The sequence below is a fragment of the Microtus ochrogaster genome, linkage group LG5 (assembly GCF_000317375.1).
Source record: "Microtus ochrogaster isolate Prairie Vole_2 linkage group LG5, MicOch1.0, whole genome shotgun sequence".
NCBI lineage: Eukaryota > Metazoa > Chordata > Mammalia > Rodentia > Cricetidae > Microtus > Microtus ochrogaster.
In genome coordinates this window covers 53,856,935-53,863,964 of record NC_022031.1, presented here as the reverse complement: position 1 = coordinate 53,863,964, position 7,030 = coordinate 53,856,935, and positions in this window count along the sequence as shown.

The window sequence follows — 7,030 nt, the reverse complement described above, 5'->3', positions numbered from 1 at the left end:
TAAAAAATAAAAAAAAATAAAAAAAAAAAATAAAAAAGAGGTAGTGAAGAAAACTTTTTTTTCCTGCCAAACACAGTTAAAACCAGTTTTACCTGCCCTCACTCCTAAATACGTACAGGTTTTCAGAATTATCTACTCAACTCATGGGCAGAGATTTGGTCCTTTCAAGAAAACAGCAGTGTGGTTATTTCCCTTACCTCCTTCTTCTGTCTGATTCCTTTGCCAAAGGAAAGAACAAGTTCACCCAGAGGTAACCATCCTGAAATGATTCAACTGTCAGACACCCCGTGGCTCCACCTCTGCCTGGCATCCTTTCTTTCCTCCATTTTTGGTTATGTTTTTAAAATAACTGATTGGTGCAAATTATGAGATTAATCCTCAGCCAGTGAGGAACAGTCAAGCTCCCCACCAAGTCGGGACATAGATGCCACCTTGGGCATGTGTCCTTGTTGCCTGGCTTCTGAGAACTGACACCCTTTTGATCAGTACAGTTTACCTTACTGTGACATTTCAGTCGGAGGGGTGGTACTTTTCTTTGTAACCCTGAGAATATTTCTTTCTTTCTTTTTTTAAGAGAAAAGTTTTACTTTGGCTTAACAATTTTAGACTTCACAGAACCTTAAGGAGAAAAGCAAAGAAGAAAGAAGTAAAGCCCAACAGAGCCCTCCAAGGACAGGCCCTTGAAACCTGAAGACCTCCAGTTAGAGTCTCAATTTGATTTCTTTATTTTTTTTTTTGAGATAGAGTCTCGCTGTATGGCCTGTGCTAGACTAAAACTCACTCTGTAGACCAGGCTGATCTTCAGCTCACAGAGATCCTCCTGCTTCTGCTTCTAAAGTGCTGGGATTAAAGTTGCGTGTCATTGTCACTACACCTGGCAGGGGCTCAGGTTTTCCCTTTTTATTAATGAAATGTATTCGTTAATTCTATATCCTGATCACAGTTTCCCCTCCTATGCCCTCTCCCAACCTCCCTTCTATCCCCCCAATCTACTCCTCCATTTCTGTTCAGAAAGGGGCAGGCCTCCCATGGGTGTCAACAAAGAATGGTATATCAAGTTTAGGTGGGACTAAGTTTTTCTGCTCATATTAAGACTTGGTAAGGCAATCCAGTATGAGGAATAGACTCCTAAAACCCTGCCTAAGCATCAGGGACTGACCGTGCTCCCACTGCTCTGAGTCCCACAAGTAGACCAAACGATACAAATGTCACACATATGTAGGGGACCTAGGTGTGTCCCACGAGGGCTTCTTAGCTATTGGTCCAGTGTCTGTGAGCTCCTATGAGCCCAGACTAGTTTCTCAGTGGATTCCCTTGTGATGACCTTGATCCACCTGACTTGTATAATCCTTCCTCCCTCTCTTCAACAGAATTCCTGGAGCTCAGCCCAGTGCTTGGCTATGGACCTCTGCCTCTGCTTCTGTTAGTTACTGAATGGAGGTTCTGATGGCATTAGAGTGGTGACCAATCTGATTACAGGAGATGATCAGTTCAAGCTACCTCTCCCCTATTGCTAGCCGTCTTAACGTGGGTCACCCTTACAGATTATTGGAAGTGCTCCTTGCACCAGGTTTCTATGTGACCCTGAAATGCCCCCCATCAAGACGTCTCTTTCATTACTCTCCCTTCTATCCCACCCCAAGCTGGTCCCTCATGTTCCCATCCCTACCTGCCCCCTATTTCCCCTTCCCAGAAAAATCTGAATGGTGCTGTCATAACTGGATGTCAGCAGGCAGAAGAGTGCAAATAGATCCATACCTATCACTCTGCATCGGTATAATAAATCTCAAGACCAAGTGGATCGAAGACCTCAACATAAATCCAGCCACACTGAACCTCATAGAAAAGAAAGTGGGAAGTAGCCTTGAACACGTGGCACAGAAGATCACTTCTTGAAAATAACACCAGTAGCACAGACATTGTTATTGAGAATTAATAAATGTGACCTCCTGAAACTGAAGAGTTTTTGTAAGGCAAAAGACACTGTCAATAAAACAAAATAAGACACTGTCAATAAGCCAGACTACAGAATAGGCAAAGATCTTACCCCACATCTAACAGAGGGCTGATCTCAAAATATATAAAGAACTCAAAAAACTAGACATCAAAATACAAAATAATTCAATTAAAAAATGGGGTAGATGTCTAAACAGAGAATTCTCAACAGAAGAATCTCAAATGGCCAAAAGACACTTAAGGAAATATTCAACATCTTAGCCAATAGGGAAATGCAAATCAAAACAGCTCTAGGATTTCATATTAGACCTGTCAGAATGGCCAAGATCAGAAACACTGATAACAGCTTATACTGCAAAGGATATAGACCAAGGGGATCCCTCCTCCATTGCTGTAGGGAGTGCAAACTTGTACAACCACTATAGATATCAGGATGGTGGTTTCTCAGAAAGTTGAGAGTCGATCTACCTCAAGAGGCAGCTATACCAATCTTGGGCATATAACCAAAGGATGCTCAATCATATCACTCAACTATGTTCATAGCAACATTATTAGTAATAGCCAAAACCTGGAAGCAACTTAGATATCCCTCAACTGAAGATGGATAAAGAAAATGTTGTACATTTATACATGGAGTATTACTCAACTGTTAAGAATAAAGACATCAAGAAATTGAAGGTGAAAGAACAAAACTAGAAAAAAAATCATCCCGAGTGAGGCAACCCAGACTCAGAAAGACAAACATGATATATACTCACTCATAAATGTACATTAGCTATAAAGTAAAGACTAACTATGCTACAAGTCACAGTCCAAGAGAATCTAGGTAACAAGGAGGACCCAAAGAGAATATGTCTAATACCCTACATTGAAAAAGAACAAACTTCTGTAATATGTTCAAGAAAATAACTCCCAAATGCAATAGAAAGATAAAGAAATAACCCACTTAGAAAACGTTGCAAGCCATAGAGACACATTTCACTGAGAAGCATATGCAGATGGCCATAATCACATGAAATGTGCTCAACATCTTTAGTCATTAGAGAAATGCAAATTAAAGCTGCAGTAAATGTCACTAAACACCACAGAGAATGGCTAACATAAATAATAATGACAACTCCAAAGGCTGAAGAGGGTGTAGAAAACATACACTATCCACACATGGCTGCTACAAACGTGATGTTTGGACCCTTTGGAGGGCACTCTCTGTACTCATGAGGACTCTAGAGGGATAGAACCAGCAAAATGAATATATATTGAAATAAGCAATATTAGCTTGGTTTATTCAGTACTCTCAGGATAGTTCAACAGTGACTGCTTCCCACCCTATGTGCATCACACAGTTGAAAGCCTCAGTAGCCTTGATCTGGTAGCTGGAACCTTCCTGGAGAACTATTGGTCTTCAACCCACATGGGAAGCCTGAAGAAGCTGAATTTTCTAGCAGCCGAGAAATAATCAAAAGCAGTAAGTTCTCGCAGTATATCAAACTCAGGTGCTGTCACAGTTTTTCCCAGCAGCTCTGCCCCTAAGACTCATGGCTTCCCACTCTGAATTTCCCAGCACATTTCATGTATAGCACTGTCTAGAGTGGTGGTCTAGAACCCTGAGGCCAGGGATTGCTTTGAAGGTGCTAGTATATAAACTGAGGGGTGTTTAAGGGGAAAATAAATAACAGATTTTAAACCTAGCATGAGAAAAGTAATCTAAGTCACTTTAGTAACTTTTGATTTGTTTTATGTTAAAATGATTATATATGGAGCATTGTGAGTTAAATATGGTAAGAAATTAATTGTCTGCTGCTTATTGCTGCTGTGGTTACCGTGAGATGGGAAATCGCATTGTGGCTCATGTCACATTTCAGCTGGACAGGGCTGACGTCTCCACACTCAGCCTCAGCCGGTGCGCATCACTGCAGTTTCTCTTCAGCAGCAAAGCTGCCTGCTGTAGTAGTAGCTTATATACTCTATCTGCTCATGACAGAGCTCACCTTTTCCAACACCCTTCATAGCCTGTCCTTCTGAGCTTTACTTGCAGAACTAACCTCAATTCATAAGACCTTTGCAGCTAGGTTCTTTTATGAAGCCCAGCTTCCGTAATCACACTAAATGGTTCACAAATTAGTTGTGGCATTGAGAAAAAGTAGTAGCTACACAGGGAAGAATCGTATTGGGCATAGCAGTATGGCCACCTAGTTTTCTGGGCAGTTCTGACTGAAATTCTGGCGTCTGATAACACCCACTTTCAGTGCTAAGCCCAGCACATGGCATCTGTGTGGCTTCTGCCAGGTCACGGTGTAGTAGGAGATCTCCTAGGCGGGTTGCTCTTCGTTGCATACTTTCTTGAGTTCCAGAATCTTCACCTGGTTCTTGGGCCCTCTCCGCCGTGTATATAAGATGTTCCTCTAAGCACGTATGTACCAGAGTAGATGCCCAGAACTCTGACCAATGCTGCCTGCCGAACTCAGCATGTCTTTATGAGAAGGACCAATTCAGTCTCTTCTAAATGCACATCATTAACATGATTTACAACATGCAGTAAGACATCCAATGATGGAGGAAGGTCTTGGTTAATTAAATAAAGAAGCTGCTTGCCCTGATAGGTTAAAACATAGGTGGGAGGAGTAAACAGAACAGAATGCTGGGAGGAAGAGGAAGTGAGGTCAGACTCGACAGCTCTCCTCTCGGGGACAGACGCCTCAGAGAGACACGATGCTCCACTCTTGCGGGCAGAGGCGAGAGCTCTGCTCTCTGAGGCACACGCGATGAAACTCCGACCCAGGATGGACATAGGCTAGAATCTCCCTGGTAAGCCACCTTATGGGCTACAGCAGATTATTAGAGATGGGCTAGTCCAGGTGCGAGAGTTAGCCTAGAAGAGGCTACATAGAAATGGGCCAAGCAGTGATTAAAAGAATACAGTGTCTGTGTAATTATTTCAGGTAAAGCTAGCCTTGCGGGCAGCGGGGTGCTGGGGACGCAGCCCCGCTGCCCCTATTACTACAATCCAACAAGGGCCAGCAAGTTGTCTCAGCAGTGAAAGGTTCAACATGTCTCAGTAGCTGGTGTTGGCTCAAATTTCTATAATTTGACCTGGGACAGCTTCTTTTAGGCATATTTAAGTACAGTACAATTGGGGAAAAGTTTCCTGGTGTTTCCTCCTGTACACAGGAGGCATACTTACATCAAAACTCTTCTTAAAGTACATGTCACCTCTTCCATGAAAATGGGTCCTAATATAGGCTACATGTGCTATCATAAGGAGTTAGTGGAGGATCTGGTGTGGTCTCCGTCATACAGATAATGCAGAGGTCATCTGTGCTAATAGCACAGTTTTGGTTGTGGGAGCTTGGGAGAGGGAGGAATGGCCTTGCAAAACGGATAGCAAAGGGGTTACCTAGGCTATTAGGATCCTTCACTCCAAGGTGTCTTGGTGGACAAAGGATTATACTTCGTTTTCTTTGAAAAGAAGAGCCTGAATGTTTAACATTCCTGGTTTCCCTGGTGCTATCTTTGAGAACAAGAACCCTTTGTGCTCCTAACACAAGTCTAATAAATAAATTCCGTTAGTGATCATGATAGATGGATGGTTCTACAATGTAATAGTTACTGTTTTAAAGAAAAAAGTATGTACAGTGTGTATAACAGTGTGGACCATGAATGTCACCAAAGGCCCTGTTGTTGAAGGCAAGGTGCCAGTCTTTGGAGCTCTGGAGCAGTAGAAGAAGCATGGGTATAAGTGAAAGATCCTTAAATGGAATATCAGAGTGCTGGCACTCTCCTGCTTCTATGTACCTCTTGGGTGCCCTATGACAAGCATGCCTTCTCTGCCATACACTCCATCCATGATGTATTATGCTACCCCAGACCCAAGTAATCATGCCCTGAAAACCTCTAAAACTGTGAGCCAAGACAAGCGTACTATCTCAGGTATCCTGTCACAGTGCAGAGAAGTAACTAAAACACCATGACAGAGTTATGCTTTAGCTGGCACAGTGTATCCTACTGAGAGTTTCCCCTGACACACTGTGATGCTCTGGTGACCAACACTTCTACCAAAGCTGGGTGCAATGGTGCATGCCTATAATCCCAACCCTTTCAAATTGCAGGCATGAGGCAGATCAGGAGATCAAGGGGATCTTGGACTACTTAGTGAGTTTAACAGCTGTTGTTTTTATTCAGTACAGTGGCTGCAACTTCAGCAACTGCTGTCCCAACCAGCAATTTCAACTCTTCAACTCCACAGCTACCAGTAGCCGTTAGTCCACAGGGGCACAACCAGGTGGGAACTCTGTTCCCTCAGGCACCAGCTCTATCACAGCTGCTAAAGGAAACCTTACCTAAATCTCTACCCCTCTACAGAACTCAGGATTCAAAGGCTGAGGGGAAATCCTTCTAGCTCTGAGAGGCTGAATAACAAATAGCTAACCTCCTCTCTTTGCTTGTGTTTTCCAAGAAAAAAGGCCATTCTTCTGTTCCACCCCCACTAAAGAACCCTAGCTACACTTAGTTCCTCCCTACCACTTCCTGTCAGCGAGTTGCTTACGCAGCCTCCTGACCCCAGGTTAATTTTATTTAATCAAACAAATGTAACACTCTTTGTATTGTTAACAAAAGCAGCAGAAACAAATGTAACCCAGCTTTATACAGTTAAAATAATATTCCCCTACCAAAATCAGTCTGTGCTACATAAAGGCTTGCCTCAAAACATAACCAAAACAAAATTCCATTAATATAGAATATCATTCTTCATACTGTATATCTAAGTGTTTTGTTGATAAATTAGATTTTATGATCACCATATTTCTATTTGCAATACTAACTTCTATCTGATCATAATTCCATACATTTTTCAGTAAGCTGATAATGACATTCTTGTTTCTTTGAACTTGAATTCCCTGCAGGCCCTTTCAAGGTCTGTCAAGAACACCAGGATCCAGGCGGTGGTGGCGCACGCCTTTAATCCCAGCACTCAGGAGGCCGAGGCAGGCAGATCTCTGTGAGTTCGAGGCCAGCCTGATCTACAAGAGCTAGTTCCAGGACAGGCTCCAAAGCTACAGAGAAACCCTGTCTCGAA